Source organism: Pristiophorus japonicus, chromosome 15, assembly GCF_044704955.1.
Source record: "Pristiophorus japonicus isolate sPriJap1 chromosome 15, sPriJap1.hap1, whole genome shotgun sequence".
In the NCBI taxonomy this organism is placed as follows: domain Eukaryota; kingdom Metazoa; phylum Chordata; class Chondrichthyes; family Pristiophoridae; genus Pristiophorus; species Pristiophorus japonicus.
Genome location: NC_091991.1, coordinates 100,158,320 through 100,183,553, shown reverse-complemented (window position 1 = coordinate 100,183,553; position 25,234 = coordinate 100,158,320).

Here is a 25,234-nt window from a genome sequence, read left to right as displayed (position 1 = left end):
GACCCCACTCACTGACCCCACTCATTGATTCCACTCACTGACCCCACTCACATACCGCTGAACCCACTCAATGAGCCCACTCACTGAGCCCAGTCACTGACCCCTGACCGACCAACTGAACCCACTCACTGACCCCTGACCCCAATCACTGACCCCACTCACTGACCTCTGACCCACCCACTGACCCCACTCACTGACCCCTGACCCATCCACTGACCCCAATCACTGAGCCCACTCACTGGCCTCTGACTCCACTCACTTTCCCCACTCACTCAACCCACCCACTGACCCCTGACCCCACGCACTAACCCCACTCACATGACCCCACTCACTGATCCCACTCACTGACCCCTGACCCCACTCCCTGACCCCTCTCACTGAGCCCACTCACTGAACCCTGACCACACTCACTGAGCCCACATACTGACCCCACTCACTGACCCCACTCACTGACCCCACTCACTGACCCCACTCACTGACCCCACTCACTGACCGCACTCACTGACCGCACTCACTGACCGCACTCATGAACCCCACTCACGGCCCCAACTCACGGACCCCACTCATGGAACCCACTCACTGAGCCCTGCCCCACTCACTCAACCCACTCACTGACCCCTGATCCCACATACTGACCCAACTCACTGAGCCCAATCACTGAGCCCAATCACTGAGCCCAATCACTGAGCCCCACTCACTGACCCTTGACCTATCGACCCACTCACTGACACCAATCACGGAGCCCACTCACTGACCCCACCCCCCTCACTGACCCCTGACCGACTCACTGAGCGCTGACCCCAATCACTGACCGCACTCACTGACCCCACTCACTGACCCCTGACCAATCCACTGACCCAACTCACTGACCCAAATCACGGAGCCCACTCACGGAGCCCACTCACTGAACCCGGACCCCACTCACTGACCCCTGACCCACTCACTGAGCCCACTCACAGACCCCTCTCACTGAGCCCACTCACAGAGCCCTCTCACAGAGCCCTCTCACAGAGCCCACTCACAGAGCCCACTCACAGAGCCCACTCACAGAGCCCACTCACTGAACCCTGACCCCAGTCACTGACCCCACTTACTGACGCCTGACCCACTCACTGAGCCCACTCACTGACCTCTGACTCCACTCACTTTCCCCACTCACTCAACCCACCCACTGACCCCTGACCCCACTCACTAACCCCACTCACATGACCCCACTCACTGATCCCACTCACTGACCCCTGACCCCACTCACCGAGCCCACTCACTGAACCCTGACCACACTCACTGACCCCACTCACTCACTGAGCCCACCTCATGAGCCCACCTCATGAGCCCACTCACAGACCCCACTCACTGACCTCATTCACTGAGCCCACTCACTGAACCCTGACCCCACTCACTGAACCCTGACCCCACTCACTGAACACACTCGCTGATACCTGACCCCAAACACTGACCCCACTCACTCAACCCTGACCCCTCACTGAGCGCACTCACTGACCCCACTCACTGAGCCCACTTACTGAGCCCAATCACTGACCCCACTCACTGAACCCAATCACTGACCCGACTCACTGAACCCACTCACTGAACCCACTCACTGAGCCCACTTACTGAGCCCAATCACTGACCCCACTCACTGAACCCAATCACTGACCCGACTCACTGAACCCACTCACTGAACCCACTCACTGAGCCCACTTACTGACACCACTCACTGACCCCACTCACTGACCCCACTCACTGACCCTTGACCCATCGACCCACTCACTGACCCCATTCACGGAGCCAACTCACTGACCTCACTCACTGAACCCTGACCCCACTCACTGACTCCACTCACTGACCCCTGACCCACTCACTGACCGCTGACCCCACTCACTGACCCCTGACCCATGCACTGACCCCACTCACTGACCCCACTCACTGAGCCCACTCACTGACCCTGACCCCACTCACTGACCCCTGACCCATGCACTGACCCCACTCACTGACCCCAATCACGGAGCCCACGCACTGATCCCACTCACTGAACCCACTCACTGACCCCTGACCCACTCACTGAGCCCTCTCACTGAGCCCACTCACTGACCGCTGACCCCACTCACTGAGCCTGACCCCACTTACTGACCCACTCACTGACCCCACTCACTGACCTCTGACTCCACTCACTTTCCCCACTCACTCAACCCACCCACTGACACCTGACCCCACTCACTAACCCCACTCACATGACCCCACTCACTGATCCCACTCAACGAGCCCACTCCCTGACCTCTCTCACTGAGCCCACTCACTGAACCCTGACCACACTCACTGAGCCCACATACTGATCCCACTCACTGACCCCACTCACTGACCATACTCACTGACCCCTGACCCCACTCACTGAGCCCACTTATTGAACCCTGACCCCACTCACTGAGCCCACTCACTGATCCCTGATCCCACTCACTGAGCCTACACACTGACACCTGACCCACTCACTGACCTCATTCACTGAGTCCACTCACTGACCCCTGACCCAGTCACTGACCCCACTCACTGAGCCCAGTCGCTGACCCCACTCACTGAGCCCACTCACTGAACCCATTCACTGAGCCCTCACTGACCCCGGACCCCACCCACTGACCCTGACCCCACTCACTGAGCCCACTCACTGACCTCATTCACTGAGCCCAATCACTGAACCCTGACCCCACTCACTGAACACACTCGCTGATACCTGACCCCAAACACTGACCCCACTCACTCAACCCTGATCACACTCACTGAGCGCACTCACTGACCCCACTCACTGAGCCCACTCACTGACTGCACTCACTGAGCCCACTCACTGACTGCACTCACTGAGCCCACTCACTGAGCCCTGACTCCACTCACTCAACCCTGACCCCACTCACTGACCCCACTCACTGACCCCACTCACTAACCCCACTCACTGAGCCCACTCACTGAGCCCACTCAGATACCACTGAACCCACTCACTGAGCCCTGACCCACCCACTGACCCCACTCACTGACCCCACTCACTGACCTCTGACCCACCCACTGACCCCTGACCCATCCACTGACCCCAATCACTGACACCAATCACGGAGGCCACTCACTGACCCAAATCACTGAACCCTGACCCCACTCACTGACCCCTGACCCACTCACTGACCGCTGACCCCACTCACTGACCGCACTCACTGAGCCCAGTCACTGACCCCTGACCCCACTCACTAACCCTTGACCCACTCACTGACCCTTGACCCATCCACTGACCCCACTCACTGACCCACTCACTGACCCCAATCACGGAGGCCACTCACTGACCCCAATCACTGAACCCTGACCCCACTCACTGACCCCTGACCCACTCACCGCACTCACTGACCCTGACCCCACTCACTGACCCCTGACCCAACCACTGACCCTACTCAGTGACTCCACTCACTGACCCCTGACCCATTCACTGACCCAACTCACTGACCCCACTCACTGACCTCAATCACGGAGCCCACTCACTGAGCCCACTCACTGAGCCCACTCACTGAGCCCACTCACTGAGCCCACTCACTGAGCCCACTCACTGAGCCCACTCACTGAGCCCACTCACTGAGCCCACTCACTGAACCCACTCACTGAACCCACTCACTGAACCCACTCACTGAGCCCACTCACTGACCCTTGACCCATCGACCCACTCACTGACCCCATTCACGGAGCCCACTCACTGACCTCACTCACTGAACCCTGACCCCACTCACTGACTCCACTCACTGACCCCGACCCACTCACTGAGCCCACTCACTGACCGCTGAGCCACTCACTGACCGTACTCACTGAGCCACTCACTGACCCTGACCCCACTCACTGACCCCTGACCCACTCACTGACCCCACTCACTGACCCCACTCACTGACCCCACGCATTGATCCCACTCACTGAACCCACTCACTGACCCCTGACCCACTCACTGAGCCCTCTCACTGACCCCTCTCACTGACCGCACTCACTGAGCCCACTCACTGACCCTGACCCCACTTACTGACCCACTCACTGTGCCCACTCACTGACCTCTGACTCCACTCACTTTCCCCACTCACTCAACCCACCCACTGACACCTGACCCCACTCACTAACCCCACTCACATGACCCCACTCACTGATCCCACTCACTAACCCCACTTACTTACTCCTGACCCCACTCCCTGACCTCTCTCACTGAGCCCACTCACTGAGCCCTGACCACACTCACTGAGCCCACATACTGACCCCACTCACTGACCATACTCACTGACCCCTGACCCCACTCACTGAGCCCACTCACTGAACCCTGACCCCAATCACTGAGCCTACACACTGACACCTGACCCACTCACTGACCTCATTCACTGAGTCCACTCACTGACCCCTGACCCAGTCACTGACCCCACTCACTGACCCCACTCACTGAACCCACTCACTGAACCCGGACCCCACCCACTGACCCTGACCCCACTCACTGAGCCCACTCACTGACCTCATTCACTGAGCCCACTCACTGAACCCTGACCCCACTCACTGATACCTGACCCCAAACACTGAGCCCACTCACTGAGTCATGTCCCCACTCACTGAGCCCATTCACTGACTGCACTCACTGAGCCAACTTACTGAGCCCACTCACTGAGCCCACTCACTGAGCCCTGACTCCACTCACTGACCCCACTCACTGACCCCACTCACTGACCCCACTCACTGACCCCACTCACTGACCCCACTCACTGACCCCACTCACTGACCCCACTCACTGACCCCACTTGCTGACCCCACTCAGTGACCCAACTCATTGAACCCACTCACTGCGCCCACTCACATACCGCTGAACCCACTCACTGAGCCCAGTCACTGAGCCCTGACCCACCCACTACCCCACTCACTGACCTCTGACCCACCCACTGACCCCTGACCCATCCACTGACCCCAATCACTGACCCCAATCACGGAGGCCACTCACTGACCCCAATCACTGAACCCTGACGCCACTCACTGACCCCTGACCCACTCACTGATCCCACTCACTGACCGCTGACCCCACTCACTGAGCCCAGTCACTGACCCCTGACCCCACTCACTAACCCTTGACCCACTCACTGACCCTTGACCCATCCACTGACCCCACTCACTGACCCACTCACTGACCCCTGACCCATCCACTGACCCAACTCACTGACCTCAATCACGGAGCCCACTCACTGACCCCACTCACTGACCCCTGACCCCACTCACTGACTCCACTCACTGACCGCTGACTCCACTCACTGAGCCCCCTCACTGAGCCCAGTCACTGACACCACTCACTGACTCCTGACCCCACTCCCACCCAATGAGTCCACTCACTGAGCCAACTCACTGAGACCACTCGCTGACCCCAATCACGGAGCCCACTCACTGATCGCATTCACGAGCACACTCACTGAACCCTGACCCCACTCACTGAACACACTGACCCCACTCACTGACCCCACTCACTGACCCCTGACCCACTCACTGAGCCCATTTACTGACCCCACTCACTGAGCCCTAACACCACCCACTGACCCCTGACCCACTCACTGAGCCCACTTATTGAACCCTGACCCCACTCACTGAACCCTGACCCCACTCACTGAGACTACACACTGACACCTGACCATCTCACTGACCTCATTCACTGAGTCCACTCACTGACCCCACTCACTGAGACCAGTCACTGACCCCACTCACTGAGCTCACTTACTGAGCCCACTCACTGACCCCGGACCCCACTCACTGACCCCACTCACTGAACCCTGACCCCACTCACTGAGCCCACTCACTGACCCCATTCACTGAGCCCACTCACTGAACCCTGACCCCACTCACTGAACACACACGCTGATACCTGACCCCAAACACTGTCCCCACTCACTGAGCCCACTCACTGACTGCACTCACTGAGCCCACTGACTGAGCCCTGACTCCACTCACTCAACCCACTCACTGACCCCTGACCCCACTCACTGAGCCCACTCACTGACCCCACACCCCACTCACTGAGCCCACTCACTGATCCCTGACCCACCCAATGAGCCCACTCACTGAGCCCACTCGCTGACCCCAATCACGGAGCCCACTCACTGACCGCACTCACGAGCCCACTCACTGACCCCTGACCCACTCACTGAGCCCATTCACTGACCCCACTCACTGAGCTCACTCACTGAGCCCTAACTCCACTCACTGAACCCTGACCCCACTCACTGACCCCATTCACTGAGTCCACTCACTGACCCAACTCACTGAACCCACTCACTGACCGCTGACCCCACTCACTGAGCCCCCTCACTGAGCCCAGTCACTGACACCACTCACTGACTCCTGACCCCACTCACTGACCCCTGACCCACCCAATGAGTCCACTCACTGAGCCCACTCACTGACCCCAATCACGGAGCCTAATCACTGACCGCATTCACGAGCACACTCACTGAACCCTGACCCCACTCACTGAACACACTGACACCTGACCCCAATCACTGACCCCTGACACACTCACTGAGCCCATTCACTGACCCCACTCACTGAGCCCTAACACCACCCACTGACCCCTGACCCACTCACTGAGCCCACTCACTGAACCCTGACCCCACTCACTGAGCCTACACACTGACACCTGACCCACTCACTCACCTCATTCACTGAGTCCACTCACTGACCCCTGACCCAGTCACTGACCCCACTCACTGAGCCCAGTCACTGACCCCACTCACTGAGCACTCACTGAACCCTGACCCCACTCACTGAGCCCACTCACTCAACCCACTCACTGACCCCTGACCCCACTCACTGAGCCCACTCACTGACTGCACTCACTGACCCCACTCACTGACCCAACTCACTGACCCCTGATCCCACTCACTGACCCCACTCTATGAACCCACTCACTGACCCAACAAACTGACCCCACTCACTGAACCCACTCACTAAGCCCACTCACTGAGCCCAGTCAGTGAGCCCAGTCAGTGACCCCACTCACTGACTCCTGACCCCACTCACTGACCCCTGACCCACCCAATGAGCCCACTCACTGACCCCTGACCCACCTAATGAGCCCACTCACTGAGCCCACTCGCTGACCCCAATCACGGATCCCATTCACTGACCGCACTCACGAGCCCACTCACTGAACCCTGATCCCACTCACTGAACACACTGACACCTGACCCCAATCACTGACCCCACTCACTGACCCTTGACCCACTCACTGACCCCACTCACTGAGCCCACTCACTGAGCCCTAATCCCACTCACTGAACCCTGACCCCACTCACAGACCCCACTCAGACCCCATTCACTGACCGCTCTCATGAACCCCACTCACAGTACCCACTCACGGACCCCACTCATGGAACCCACTCACTGAGCCCTGCCCCACACACTCAACCCACTCACTGACCCCTGGTCCCACTCACTCAAGCCACTCACTGAGCCCTGACCCCACTCACTGAGCACACTCACTGAGCCCACTCACTGAGCCCTGACCCACCCAATGAGCCCACTCACTGAGCCCACTCGCTGACCCCAATCACGGAGCCCACTCACTAGCCCACTCACTGACCCCTGACTCACTCACTGAGCCCATTCACTGACCCCACTCACTGAGCTCACTCACTGAGCCCTAACTCCAATCACTGAACCCTGACCCCACTCACTGACCCATGACCCACTCACTGACCTCATTCACTGAGTCCACTCACTGAGCCCACTCACTGAGCCCACTCACTGACCCAACTCACTGAACCCACTCACTGAGCCCACTCACTGACCGCTGACCCCACTCACTGAGCCCCCTCACTGAGCCCAGTCACTGACACCACTCACTGACTCCTGACCCCACTCACTGACCCCTGACCCACCCAATGAGTCCACTCACTGAGCCCACTCACTGACCCCAATCACGGAGCCTAATCACTGACCGTATTCACGAGCACACTCACTGAACCCTGACCCCACTCACTGAACACACTGACACCTGACCCCAATCACTGACCCCTGACACACTCACTGAGCACATTCACTGAACCCACTCACTGAGCCCGAACACCACCCACTGACCCCTGACCCACTCACTGAGCCCACTCACTGAACCCTGACCCCACTCACTGAGCCTACACACTGACACCTGACCCACTCACTGACCTCATTCACTGAGCCCACTCACTGACCCCGGACCCCACTCACTGAACCCTGACCCCACTCACTGAACCCTGACCCCACTCACTGAACCCTGACCCCACTCACTGAACCCACTCATTGACCCCACTCACAGAGCCCACTCACAGAGCCCACTCACAGAGCCCACTCACAGAGCCCACTCACAGAGCCCAATCACAGAGCCCAATCACTGACCTCACTCACTGACCTCACTCACTGACCTCACTCACTGACCCAACTCACTGACCCCTGATCCCACTCACTGACCCCACTCTATGAACACACTCACTGACCCCACTCACTGACCCCACTCACTGACCCAACAAACTTACCCTACTCACTGACCCCACTCACTAAGCCCACTCACTAAGCCCACTCACTGACCTCACTCACTGACCCAACTCACTGAGCTCACTCAATGACCCCACTCACTGAGCCCACTCACTGAGCCGAATCACTGAGCCCCCTCACTGACCCCACTCACTGAGCCCACACTCACTGACCCTTGACCCATCGACCCACTCACTGACCCCACTCACTGAACCCTGACCCTACTCACTGACTCCACTCACTGACCCCTGACCCACTCACTGAGTCCACTCACTGACCGCTGACGCCACTCACTGACCGCACTCAGAGCCCACTCACTGACCCTGACCCCACTCACTGACCACTGACCCAACTCACTGACCCCACTCACTGACCCCACTCACGGAGCCCACTCACGGAGCCCTGACCCCACTCACTGACCCCTGACCCACTCAGAGCCCACTCACAGACCCCTCTCACTGAGCCCACTTACTGACCCCTGACCCCACTCACTTTCCCCACTCACTCAACCCACCAACTGACCCCTGACCCCACTCACATGACCCCACTCACTAACGCCACTTACTGACCCCTGACCCCACTCACCGAGCCCACTCCCTGACACCTCTCACTGAGCCCATTCACTGAACCCTGACCACAATCACTGAGCCCACATACTGACCCCACTCACTGACTCCACTCACTGACCCCACTCACTGGCCATACTCACTGAGCCCACCCCATGAGCCCACTCACTGACCCCACACCCCACTTACTCAACCCACTCACTGACACTGAGCCCACTCACTGATCACACTCACTGACCCCACTCACGGACCCCACTCACGGACCCCACTCATGGACCCCACTCATGGAACCCACTCACTGAGCCCTGCCCCACTCACTCAACCCACTCACTGACCCCTGATCCCACTCACTGACCGCACTCACTGACCGCACTCACTGACCGCACTCACTGACCGCACTCACTGACCACAATCACTGAGCCCACACACTGACCCCACTCACTGAGCCCACCCCATGAGCCCACTCACTGACCCCACACCCCACTCACTCAACCCACTCACTGACACTGAGCCCACTCACTGATCACACTCACTGACCCCACTCACTGACCGCACTCATGAACCCCACTCACGGACCCGACTCACGGACCCCATTCACTGACCGCACTCATGAACCCCACTCACGGACCCGACTCACGGACCCCACTCATGGAACCCACTCACTGAGCCCTGCCCCACTCACTCAACCCACTCACTGACCCCTGATCCCACTCACTGACCCCACTCTCTGACCCAACAAACTGACTCCACTCACTGACCCCACTCACTGACCCCACTCACTGACCCCACTCACTGACCCCACTCACTGACCCCACTCACTGACCACACTCACTGACCACACTCACTGAGCCCACTCACTGAGCCCACTCACTGACCGCTGACGCCACTCACTGAGTCCCCTCACTGAGCCCAGTCACTGACACCACTCACTGACTCCTGACCCCACTCACTGACCCCTGACCCACCCAATGAGCCCACTTATTGAACGCTGACCCCACTCACTGAACCCTGACCCCACTCACTGAGCCTACACACTGACACCTGACCCACTCACTGAGCCCAGTCACTAACCCCACTCACTGAGCCCACTCACTGAGCCCACTCACTGACCCCGGACCCCACCCACTGACCCTGATCCCACTCACTGAGCCCACTCACTGACCTCATTCACTGAGCCCACTCACTGAACCCTGACCCCACTCACTGAACACACTCGCTGATACCTGACCCCAAACATTGACCCCACTCACTGACTGCACTCACTGAGCCCACTCACTTACTGCACTCACTGAGCCCTGACTCCACTCACTGACCCCACTCACTGACCCCACTCACTGAGCCCACTCACTGAGCCCACTCACTGAGCCCACTCACTGAGCCCACTCACTGAGCCCACTCACTGAGCCCACTCACTGAGCCCACTCACTGAGCCCACTCACTGACACCAATCACTGACCCCACTCATTGACCCCACTCACTGAACCCTGACCCATTCACTGAGCCCACTTACTGAGCCCACTCACTGACCCCACTCACTGACATCACTCACTGACCCCACTAACAGAGGCCACTTGCTGACCCCACTCAGTGACCCAACTCACTGAACCCACTCACATACCGCTGAACCCACTCAATGAGCCCACTCACTGAGGCCAGTCACTGAGCCCTGACCCACCCACTGACCCCACTCACTGACCCCTGACCCACCCACTGACCCCACTCACTGACCCCTGACTCACTCACTGACCCCACTCACTGTTCACACTCACTGAGCCCAGTCACTGACCCCACTCACTAACCCTTGACCCACTCACTGACCCTTGACCCATCCACTGACCCCACTCACTGACCCACTCACTGACCCCAATCACGGAGGCCACTCACTGACCCCAAACCCCACTCACTGACTCCACTCACTGACCCCTGACCCACTCACTGATCCCACTCACTGACCGCTGACCCCACTCACTGACCGCACTCACTGAGCCCACTCACTGACCCTGACCCCACTCACTGACCCCTGACCCAACCACTGACCCCACTCAGTGACTCCACTCACTGACCCCTGACCCATCCACTGACCCAACTCACTGACCCCACTCACTGACCTCAATCACAGAGCCCACTCACTGACCCCAATCACTCAACCCACTCACTGACCCCTGACCCCACTCACTGAGCCCACTCACTGAGCCCACTCACTGAACCCTGACCCATTCACTGAGCCCACTCACTGGCATCACTCACTGGCATCACTCACTGACCCCACTTGCTGACCCCACTCAGTTACCCAACTCACTGAACCCACTCACTGACCCGACTCATTGATCCCACTCACTGACCCCTCACATACCGCTGAACCCACTCAATGAGCCCACTCACTGAGCCCAGTCACTGACACCTGACCCACCCACTGACCCCAATCACGGTGCCCACTCACTGACCTCTGACCCCACTCACTGACCCTTGACCCATCCACTGACCCACTCACTGACCCCAAACCCCACTCACTGACACCTGACCCACCCACTGACCCCACTCACTGACCCCAATCACGGAGCCCACTCACTGAACCCTGACCCCACTCAATGACCCCACTCACTGACCCCTGACCCACTCACTGAGCCCACTCACAGACCCCTCTCACTGACCCCTGACCCACTCACTGACCTCTGACTCCACTCACTGTCCCCACTCACTCAACCGACCCACTGACCCACTCACATGACCCCACTCACTGACCCCACTCACTGAACCCTGACCACACTCACTGAGCCGACATACTGACCCCACTCACTGACCCCACTCACTGAGCCCACAGACTGACCCCACTCACTGACCCCAATCACTGACCCCTGACCCCACTCACTGAGCCCACCCCATGAGCCCACTCCCCATTCACTGACACTGACCCCACTCACTGACCCCACTCACTGAGCCCACTCACTGACCCCACTCACTGAGCCCTGCCCCACTCACTCAACCCACTCACTGACCCCTGATCCCACTCACTGACCACACTCTCTGAACCCACTCACTGACCCCACTCACTGACCCAACAAACTGACCCTACTCACTGACCCCACTCACTGACCCCACTCACTGACCCCACTCACTGACCCCACTCACTGACCCCACTCACTGACCCCACTCACTGAGCCCAATCACTGACCCAACTCACTGAGCCCACTCACTGACCCCATTCACTGAGCCCACTTACTGAGCCCAATCACTGAATCCACTCACTGAGCCCACTCACTGAGCCCACTCACTGACCCCACTCACTGACCCCACTCACTGAGCCCACTTACTGAGCCCAATCACTGAATCCACTCACTGAGCCCACTCACTGACCCCATTCACTGAGCCCACTCACTGAGCCCACTCACTGAGCCCACTCACTGAGCCCACTCACTAACCCCACTTACTGAGCCCACTCACGGACCCCACTCACTGAGCCCCCTCACTGAGCCCCCTCACTGACACCACTCACTGACCCCTGACCCACCCAATGAGTCCACTCACTGAGCCAACTCATTGAGACCACTTGCTGACCCCAATCACGGAGCCCACTCACTGACCGCATTCACGAGCACACTCACTGAACCCTGACCCCACTCACTGAACACACTGACACCTGACCCCAATCAATGATCCCACTCACTGACCCCTGACCCACTCACTGAGCCCATTCACTGACCCCACTCACTGAGCCCTAAATACCACCCACTGACCCCTGACCCACTCACTGATCCCACTTATTGAACCCTGTCCTCATTCACTGAGTCCACTCACTGACCCCTGACCCAGTCACTGACCCCAGTCACTGAGCCCAGTCACTGACCCCACTCACTGAACCCACTCACTGAACCCACTCACTGAGCCCACTCACTGAGCCCACTCACTGAGCCCACTCACTGAGCCCACTCACTGAGCCCACTCACTGAGCCCACTCTATGAACCCACTCACTGACCCAACAAACTGACCCCACTCACTAAGCCCACTCACTAAGCCCACTTACTGAGCCCACTCACTGACCCAACAAACTGACCCCACTCACTGAACCCACTCACTAAGCCCACTCACTGAGCCCAGTCAGTGACCCCACTCACTGACCCCTGACCCACCCAATGAGCCCACTCACTGACCCCTGACCCACCTAATGAGCCCACTCACTGAGCCCACTCGCTGACCCCAATCACGGATCCCATTCACTGACTGCACTCACGAGCCCACTCACTGAACCCTGATCCCACTCACTGAACACACTGACACCTGACCCCACTCACTGACCCTTGACCCACGCACTGACCCCACTCACTGAACCCTGACCCCACTCACAGACCCCACTCACAGACCCCATTCACTGACCGCACTCATGAACCCCACTCACAGTACCCACTCACGGACCCCACTCATGGAACCCACTCACTGAGCCCTGCCCCACACACTCAACCCACTCACTGACCCCTGATCCCACTCACTGACCCCGCTCACTGACCCCACTCACTGAGCCCACTCACTGAGCCCACTCACTGACCCTTGACCCACCCAATGAGCCCACTCACTGAGCCCACTCGCTGACCCCAATCACGGAGCCCACTCACTGACCCCACTAACAGAGGCCACTTGCTGACCCCACTCAGTGACCCAACTCACTGAACCCACTCACATACCGCTGAACCCACTCAATGAGCCCACTCACTGAGGCCAGTCACTGAGCCCTGACCCACCCACTGACCCCACTCACTGACCCCTGACCCACCCACTGACCCCACTCACTGACCCCTGACTCACTCACTGACCCCACTCACTGTTCACACTCACTGAGCCCAGTCACTGACCCCACTCACTAACCCTTGACCCACTCACTGACCCTTGACCCATCCACTGACCCCACTCACTGACCCACTCACTGACCCCAATCACGGAGGCCACTCACTGACCCCAAACCCCACTCACTGACTCCACTCACTGACCCCTGACCCACTCACTGATCCCACTCACTGACCGCTGACCCCACTCACTGAGCCCACTCACTGACCCTGACCCCACTCACTGACCCCTGACCCAACCACTGACCCCACTCAGTGACTCCACTCACTGACCCCTGACCCATCCACTGACCCAACTCACTGACCCCACTCACTGACCTCAATCACAGAGCCCACTCACTGACCCCAATCACTCAACCCACTCACTGACCCCTGACCCCACTCACTGAGCCCACTCACTGAGCCCACTCACTGAACCCTGACCCATTCACTGAGCCCACTCACTGGCATCACTCACTGGCATCACTCACTGACCCCACTCAGAGCCCACTTGCTGACCCCACTCAGTTACCCAACTCACTGAACCCACTCACTGACCCGACTCATTGATCCCACTCACTGACCCCTCACATACCGCTGAACCCACTCAATGAGCCCACTCACTGAGCCCAGTCACTGACACCTGACCCACCCACTGACCCCAATCACGGTGCCCACTCACTGACCTCTGACCCCACTCACTGACCCTTGACCCATCCACTGACCCACTCACTGACCCCAAACCCCACTCACTGACACCTGACCCACCCACTGACCCCACTCACTGACCCCAATCACGGAGCCCACTCACTGAACCCTGACCCCACTCAATGACCCCACTCACTGACCCCTGACCCACTCACTGAGCCCACTCACAGACCCCTCTCACTGACCCCTGACCCACTCACTGACCTCTGACTCCACTCACTGTCCCCACTCACTCAACCGACCCACTGACCCACTCACATGACCCCACTCACTGACCCCACTCACTGAACCCTGACCACACTCACTGAGCCGACATACTGACCCCACTCACTGACCCCACTCACTGAGCCCACAGACTGACCCCAATCACTGACCCCTGACCCCACTCACTGAGCCCACCCCATGAGCCCACTCCCCATTCACTGACACTGACCCCACTCACTGAGCCCACTCACTGACCCCACTCACTGACCCCACTCACTGAGCCCTGCCCCACTCACTCAACCCACTCACTGACCCCTGATCCCACTCACTGACCACACTCTCTGAACCCACTCACTGACCCAACAAACTGACCCTACTCACTGACCCCACTCACTGACCCCACTCACTGACCCCACTCACTGACCCCACTCACTGACCCCACTCACTGAGCCCAATCACTGAGCCCACTCACTGACCCCATTCACTGAGCCCACTTACTGAGCCCAATCACTGAGCCCACTCACTGAGCCCACTCACTGAGCCCACTCACTGAGCCCACTCACTGAGCCCACTCACTAACCCCACTCACTAACCCCACTTACTGAGCCCACTCACGGACCCCACTCACTGACCCCTGACCCACCCAATGAGTCCACTCACTGAGCCAACTCATTGAGACCACTTGCTGACCCCAATCACGGAGCCCACTCACTGACCGCATTCACGAGCACACTCACTGAACCCTGACCCCACTCACTGAACACACTGACACCTGACCCCAATCAATGATCCCACTCACTGACCCCTGACCCACTCACTGAGCCCATTCACTGACCCCACTCACTGAGCCCTAAATACCACCCACTGACCCCTGACCCACTCACTGAGCCCACTTATTGAACCCTGTCCTCATTCACTGAGTCCACTCACTGACCCCTGACCCAGTCACTGACCCCAGTCACTGAGCCCAGTCACTGACCCCACTCACTGAACCCACTCACTGAGCCCACTCACTGAGCCCACTCACTGAGCCCTGACCCCACTCACTGACCCCACTCTATGAACCCACTCACTGACCCCACTCACTGACCCCACAAACTGACCCCACTCACTAAGCCCACTCACTAAGCCCACTTACTGAGCCCACTCACTGACCCAACAAACTGACCCCACTCACTGAACCCACTCACTAAGCCCACTCACTAAGCCCACTCACTAAGCCCACTCACTGAGCCCAGTCAGTGACCCCACTCACTGACCCCTGACCCACCCAATGAGCCCACTCACTGACCCCTGACCCACCTAATGAGCCCACTCACTGAGCCCACTCGCTGACCCCAATCACGGATCCCATTCACTGACCGCACTCACGAGCCCACTCACTGAACCCTGATCCCACTCACTGAACACACTGACACCTGACCCCACTCACTGACCCTTGACCCACGCACTGACCCCACTCACTGAACCCTGACCCCACTCACAGACCCCACTCACAGACCCCATTCACTGACCGCACTCATGAACCCCACTCACAGTACCCACTCACGGACCCCACTCATGGAACCCACTCACTGAGCCCTGCCCCACACACTCAACCCACTCACTGACCCCTGATCCCACTCACTGACCCCGCTCACTGACCCCACTCACTGAGCCCTGACCCACCCAATGAGCCCACTCACTGAGCCCACTCGCTGACCCCAATCACGGAGCCCACTCACTGACCGCACTCACGAGCCCACTCACTGACCCCTGACCCACTCACTGAGCCCATTCACTGACCCCACTCACTGAGCTCACTCACTGAGCCCTAACTCCACTCACTGAACCCTGACCCCACTCACTGACCTCATTCACTGAGCCCACTCACTGACCGCTGACCCCACTCACTGAGTCCACTCACTGAGCCCACTCACTGACCCCAATCACGGAGCCTAATCACTGACCGCATTCACGAGCACACTCACTGAACCCTGACCCCACTCACTGAACACACTGACACCTGACCCCAATCACTGACCACTGACACACTCACTGAGCCCATTCACTGACCCCACTCACTGAGCCCTAACACCACCCACTGACCCCTGACCCACTCACTGAGCCCACTCACTGAACCCTGACCCCACTCACTGAGCCTACACACTGACACCTGACCCACTCACTGACCTCATTCACTGAGTCCACTCACTGACCCCTGACCCAGTCACTGACCCCGGACCCCACTCACTGAACCCTGACCCCACTCACTGACCCAACAAACTGACCCCACTCACTGAGCCCACTCACTGAGCCCACTCACTGAGCTCACTCAAATGAACCCACTCAAATGAACCCACTCACTGAGCCCACTCACTGAGCCGAATCACTGAGCCCACTCACTGACCCTTGACCCATCGACCCACTCACTGACCCCAATCACGGAGCCCACTCACTGACCCACTCACTGAACCCTGACCCACTCACTGAGTCCACTCACTGACCGCTGACGCCACTCACTGACCGCACTCACTGACCCCGACCCATCCACTGACCCAACTCACTGACCCCAATCACGGAGCCCACTCACTGAACCCTGACCCCACTCACTGACCCCTGACCCACTCAGAGCCCACTCACAGACCCCTCTCACTGACCCCTCTCACTGAGCCCACTCACTGACCCCTGACTCCACTCACTTTCCCCACTCACTCAACCCACCAACTGACCCCTGACCCCACTCACATGACCCCACTCACTAACGCCACTTACTGACCCCTGACCCCACTCACCGAGCCCACTCCCTGACACCTCTCACTGAGCCCTGACCCCACATACTGACACCTCTCACTGAACCCTGACCACAATCACTGAGCCCACATACTGACCCCACTCACTGACTCCACTCACTGACCCCACTCACTGACCATACTCACTGAGCCCACCCCATGAGCCCACCCCATGAGCCCACTCACTGACCCCACACCCCACTCACTCAACCCACTCACTGACACTGAGCCCACTCACTGATCACACTCACTGACCCCACTCACAGACCGCACTCATGGAACCCACTCACTGAGCCCTGCCCCACTCACTCAACCCACCAACTGACCCCTGACCCCACTCACATGACCCCACTCACTAACGCCACTTACTGACCCCTGACCCCACTCCCTGACACCTCTCACTGAGCCCTGACCCCACTCACCGAGCCCACTCCCTGACACCTCTCACTGACCCCTGATCCCACTCACTGACCGCACTCACTGACCGCACTCACTGACCCCAATCACTGACCCCACTCACTGAGCTCACTCACTGACCCCACTCACTGAGCCCACTCACTGACCCTTGACCCATCGACCCACTCACTGACCCCAATCACGGAGCCCACTCACTGACCCCACTCACTGAACCCTGACCCCACTCACTGAACCCTGACCCCACTCACTGACTCCACTCACTGACCCCTGACCCACTCACTGACCGCACTCACTGAGCCCACTCACTGACTCTGACCCCACTCACTGACCCCACTCACTGACCCCTGACCCATCCACTGACCCAACTCACTGACCCCACTCACTGACCATACTCACTGAGCCCACCCCATGAGCCCACCCCATAATCCCACTCACTGACCCCACACCCCACTCACTCAACCCACTCACTGACACTGAGCCCACTCACTGATCACACTCACTGACCCCACTCACAGACCGCACTCACTGACCGCACTCATGGAACCCACTCACTGAGCCCTGCCCCACTCACTCAACCCACCAACTGACCCCTGACCCCACTCACATGACCCCACTCACTAATGCCACTTACTGACCCCTGACCCCACTCCCTGACACCTCTCACTGAGCCCTGACCCCACTCACCGAGCCCACTCCCTGACACCTCTCACTGACCCCTGATCCCACTCACTGACCGCACTCACTGACCGCACTCACTGACCGCACTCACTGACCCCACTCACTGAGCCCACTCACTGACCCTTGACCCATCGACCCACTCACTGACCCCAATCACGGAGCCCACTCACTGACCCCACTCACTGAACCCTGACCCCACTCACTGAACCCTGACCCCACTCACTGACTCCACTCACTGACCCCTGACCCACTCACTGACCGCACTCACTGAGCCCACTCACTGACTCTGACCCCACTCACTGACCCCACTCACTGACCCCTGACCCATCCACTGACCCAACTCACTGACCCCACTCACTGACCCACTCACTGACCCCAATCACGGAGCCCAATCACTGAACCCTGACCCCACTCACTGACCCCTGACCCACTCACTGAGCCCACTCACAGACCCCTCTCACTGACCCCACTCACTGAACCCTGACCCCAGTCACTGACCCCACTTACTGACCCCTGACCCACTCACTGACCTCTGACTCCACTCACTTTCCCCACTCACTCAACCCACCAACTGACCCCTGACCCCACTCACATGACCCCACTCACTAACCCCACTTACTGACCCCACTCACCGAGCCCACTCCCTGACACCTCTCACTGAGCCCATTCACTGAACCCTGACCACAATCACTGAGCCCACACACTGACCCCACTCACTGACCCCACCCCATGAGCCCACTCACTGACCCCACACCCCACTCACTCAACCCACTCACTGACACTGAGCCCACTCACTGATCACACTCACTGACCCCACTCACAGACCCCATTCACTGACCGCACTCATGAACCCCACTCACGGACCCGACTCACGGACCCCACTCATGGAACCCACTCACTGAGCCCTGCCCCACTCACTCAACCCACTCACTGACCCCTGATCCCACTCACTGACCCCACTCTCTGAACCCACTCACTGACCCCACTCACTGACCCAACAAACTGACCCTACTCACTGAGCCGAATCACTGAGCCCAATCACTGAGCCCAATCACTGACCGCTGACCCCACTCACTGAGCCCCCTCACTGAGCCCAGTCACTGACACAACTCACTGACTCCTGACCCCACTCACTGACCCCTGACCCACCCAATGAGCCCACTTATTGAACCCTGACCCCACTCACTGAACCCTGACCCCACTCACTGAGCCTACACACTGACACCTGACCCACTCACTGACCTCATTCACTGAGTCCACTCACTGACCCCTGACCCAGTCACTGACCCCACTCACTGAGCCCACTTACTGACCCCACTCACTGACCCCGGACCCCACCCACTGACCCTGACCCCACTCACTGAGCCCACTCACTGATCTCATTCACTGAGCCCACTCACTGAACCCTGACCCCACTCACTGAACACACTCGCTGATACCTGACCCCAAACATTGACCCCACTCACTGACTGCACTCACTGAGCCCACTCACTTACTGCACTCACTGAGCCCTGACTCCACTCACTGACCCCACTCACTCAACCCACTCACTGAGCCCACTCACTGACCCCACTCACTGAGCCCACTCACTGAGCCCACTCACTGAGCCCACTCACTGAGCCCACTCACTGACCCCACTCACTGACCCCACTCACTGACACCAATCACTGACCCCACTCATTGACCCCACTCACTGAACCCTGACCCATTCACTGAGCCCACTCACTGACCCCACTCACTGACATCACTCACTGACCCCACTAATAGAGGCCACTTGCTGACCCCACTCAGTGACCCAACTCACTGAACCCACTCACTGACCCGACTCACTGAGCCCACTCACTGAGCCCACTCACATACCGCTGAACCCACTCAATGAGCCCACTCACTGAGGCCAGTCACTGAGCCCTGACCCACCCACTGACCCCACTCACTGACCCCTGACCCACCCACTGACCCCACTCACTGACCCCTGACTCACTCACTGACCCCACTCACTGTTCACACTCACTGAGCCCAGTCACTGACCCCTGACCCCACTCACTAACCCTTGACCCACTCACTGACCCTTGACCCATCCACTGACCCCACTCACTGACCCACTCACTGACCCCAATCACTGAACCCTGACCCCACTCACTGACTCCACTCACTGACCCCTGACCCACTCACTGATCCCACTCACTGACCGCTGACCCCACTCACTGACCCTGACCCCAATCACTGACCCCTAACCCAACCACTGACCCCACTCAGTGACTCCACTCACTGACCCCTGACCCATCCACTGACCCAACTCACTGACCCCACTCACTGACCTCAATCACAGAGCCCACTCACTGACCCCAATCACTCAACCCACTCACTGACCCCTGACCCCACTCACTGACCCCACTCACTGACCCCACTCACTGAACCCACTCACTGATCCCTGACCCATTCACTGAGCCCACTCACTGACCCCACTCACTGGCATCACTCACTGACCCCACTCACAGAGCCCACTTGCTGACCCCACTCAGTTACCCAACTCACTGAACCCACTCACTGAGCCCACTCACTGAGCCCACTCACTGAGCCCACTCACTGAAATCTGACCCCACTCACTGGCCCCACTCACTGAGCCCACTCACTGACCCCACTCACATACCGCTGAACCCACTCAATGAGCCCACTCACTGAGCCCAGTCACTGACACCTGACCCACCCACTGACCCCAATCACGGTGCCCACTCACTGACCTCTGACCCCACTCACTGACCCTTGACCCATCCACTGACCCACTCACTGACCCCAAACCCCACTCACTGAGCCCACTCACTGACACCTGACCCATCCACTGACCCCTGACCCATCCACTGACCCAACTTACTGACCCCAATCACGGAGCCCACTCACTGAACCCTGACCCCACTCAATGACCCCACTCACTGACCCCTGACCCACTCACTGAGCCCACTCACAGACCCCTCTCACTGAACCCTGACCCCAGTCACTGACCCCACTTACTGACCCCTGACCCACTCACTGACCTCTGACACCACTCACTGTCCCCACTCACTCAACCGACCCACTGACCCAATCACATGACCCCACTCACTGAACCCTGACCACACTCACTGAGCCGACATACTGACCCCACTCACCTGAGCCCACAGACTGACCCCAGTCTCTGAGCCCACTCTCTGAGCCCACTCTCTGAGCCCACTCTCTGAGCCCACTCACTGACCCAACTCACTGAGTCCACTCACTGACCCCACTCACTGACCCCACTCACTGAGCCCACTCACTGAGCCCACAGACTGACCCCACTCACTGACCCAACTCACTGACCCCATTCACTGAGCCCACTTACTGAGCCCACTCACTGAGCCCACTCACTGAGCCCACTCACTGAGCCCACAGACTGACCCCACTCACTGACCCCACAGACTGACCCCACTCACTGAGCCCAATCACTGACCCCTGACCCCACTCACTGAGCCCACCCCATGAGCCCACTCCCCATTCACTGACACTGACCCCACTCACTGAGCCCACTCACTGAGCCCACTCACTGAGCCCACTCATGAACTCTACTCACGGGCCCCACTCACTGACCCCTGACCACACTCACTGACCCAACAAACTGACCCCACTCTCTGAGCCCACTCTCTGAGCCCAATCACTGACCAAACTCACTGAGCCCAATCACTGACCAAACTCACTGAGCCCACTCACTGACCCAACTCACTGAGTCCACTCACTGAGCCCACTCACTGAGCCCACTCACTGAGCCCACTCACTGAGCCCACTCACTGAGCCCACTCACTGAGCCCACTCACTGAGCCCACTCACTGAGCCCACTCACTAACCCCACTCACTGAGCCCACTCACTGAGCCCACTCACTGAGCCCACTTACTGAGCCCACTCACGGAACCCACTCACTGACCCAACTCACTGAGCCCCCTCACTGAGCCCAGTCACTGACACCACTCACTGACCCCTGACTCACCCAATGAGTCCACTCACTGAGCCAACTCACTGAGACCACTTGCTGACCCCAATCACGGAGCCCACTCACTGACCGCATTCACGAGCACACTCACTGAACCCTGACCCCACTCACTGAACACACTGACACCTGACCCCAATCACTGATCCCACTCACTGACCCCTGACCCACTCACTGAGCCCATTCACTGACCCCACTCACTGAGCCCTAACAACACCCACTGACCCCTGACCCACTCACTGAGCCCACTTATTGAACCCTGACCTCATTCACTGAGTCCACTCACTGACCCCTGACCCAGTCACTGACCCCACTCACTGAGCCCAGTCACTGACCCCACTCACTGAGCTCACTTACTGAGCCCACTCACTGAACCCACACTGACCCCGGACCCCACTCACTGAGCCCACTCACTGAACCCTGACCCCACTCACTGAACCCTGACCCCACTCACTGAACCCTGATCCCACTCACTGACCTCATTCACTGAGCCCACTCAGTGAACCCTGACGCTGATACCTGACCCCAAACACTGACCCCACTCACTCACTGAACCCACTCACTGAGCCCATTCACTGAGCCCTGACTCCACTCACTGACCCCTGACTCCACTCACTGACCCCTGACTCCACTCACTGACCCCACTCACTGAGCCCTGACTCCACTCACTCAACCCACTCACTGACCCCTGACCCCACTCACTGAGTTCACTCACTGACCCCACTCACTGAGCTCACTCACTGAGCCCAATCACTGACCCCATTCACTGAGCCCACTCACTGAGCCCACTCAATGAGCCCACTCACTGACCCCTGACCCACCCAATGAGCCCACTCACTGACCCCTGACCCACCCAATGAGCCATCTCACTGAGCCCACTCGCTGACCCCAATCACGGAACCCACTCACTGACCGCACTCATGAGCCCACTCACTGAACCCTGATCCCACTCACTGAACACATTGACACCTGACCCCAATCACTGACTCCACTCACTAACCCCATTCACTGACCCCACTCACTGACCCCACTCACTGAGCCCACTCACTGAGCCCTAACTCCACTCACTGAACCCTGACCCCACTCACTGACCTCATTCACTGAGTCCACTCGCTGACCGCTGACCCCACTCACTGAGCCCAGTCACTGACACCACTCACTGACTCCTGACCCACCCAATGAGACCACTCACTGAGACCACTCGCTGACCCCAATCATGGAGCCCACTCACTGGCCGTATTCACGAGCACACTCACTGAACCCTGACCCCACTCACTGAACACACTGACCCCACTCACTGACCCCACTCACTGAGCCCTATCACCCACTGACCCCTGATCCACTCACTGAGCCCACTTATTGAACCCTGACCCCACTCACTGAGCCCACTCACTGAACCCTGACCCCACTCACTGAGCCTACACACTAACACCTGACCCACTCACTGACCTCATTCACTGAGTCCACTCACTGACCCCTGACCCAGTCACTGACCCCACTCACTGACCCCACTCACTGACCCCACTCACTGAGCCCACTCACTGAACCCACTCACTGAACCCGGACCCCACTCACTGACCCCGACCCACTCTCTGAGCCCACTCTCTGAGCCCAATCACTGACCAAACTCACTGAGCCCATTCACTGAGCCCACTCACTGAGCCCACTCACTGAGCCCACTCACTGAGCCCACTCACTGAGCCCACTCACTGAGCCCACTCACTGAGCCAACTCACTGACCCCCCTCACTGAGCCCAGTCACTGACACCACTCACTGACCCCTGACTCACCCAATGAGTCCACTCACTGAGCTACCTCACTGAGACCACTTGCTGACCCCAATCACGGAGCCCACTCACTGACCGCATTCACGAGCACACTCACTGAACCCTGACCCCACTCACTGAACACACTGACACCTGACCCCAATCACTGATCCCACTCACTGACCCCTGACCCACTCACTGAGCCCATTCACTGACCCCACTCACTGAGCCCTAAATACCACCCACTGACCCCTGACCCACTCACTGAGCCCACTTATTGAACCCTGACCTCATTCACTGAGTCCACTCACTGACCCCTGACCCAGTCACTGACCCCACTCACTGAGCCCAGTCACTGAGCTCACTTACTGAGCCCACTCACTGAACCCTCACTGACCCCGGACCCCACTCACTGACCCCGACCCACTCACTGAGCCCACTCACTGAACCCTGACCCCACTCACTGAACCCTGACCCCACTCACTGAACCCTGACCCCACTCACTGACCTCATTCACTGAGCCCACTCACTGAACCCTGACGCTGATACCTGACCCCAAACACTGACCCCACTCACTCACTGAACCCACTCACTGACTGCACTCACTGAGCCCTGACTCCACTCACTGACCCCTGACTCCACTCACTGACCCCACTCACTCACTGAGCCCTGACTCCACTCACTCAACCCACTCACTGACCCCTGACCCCACTCACTGAGTTCACTCACTGACCCCACACACTGAGCCCAATCACTCACCCCATTCACTGACCCCACTC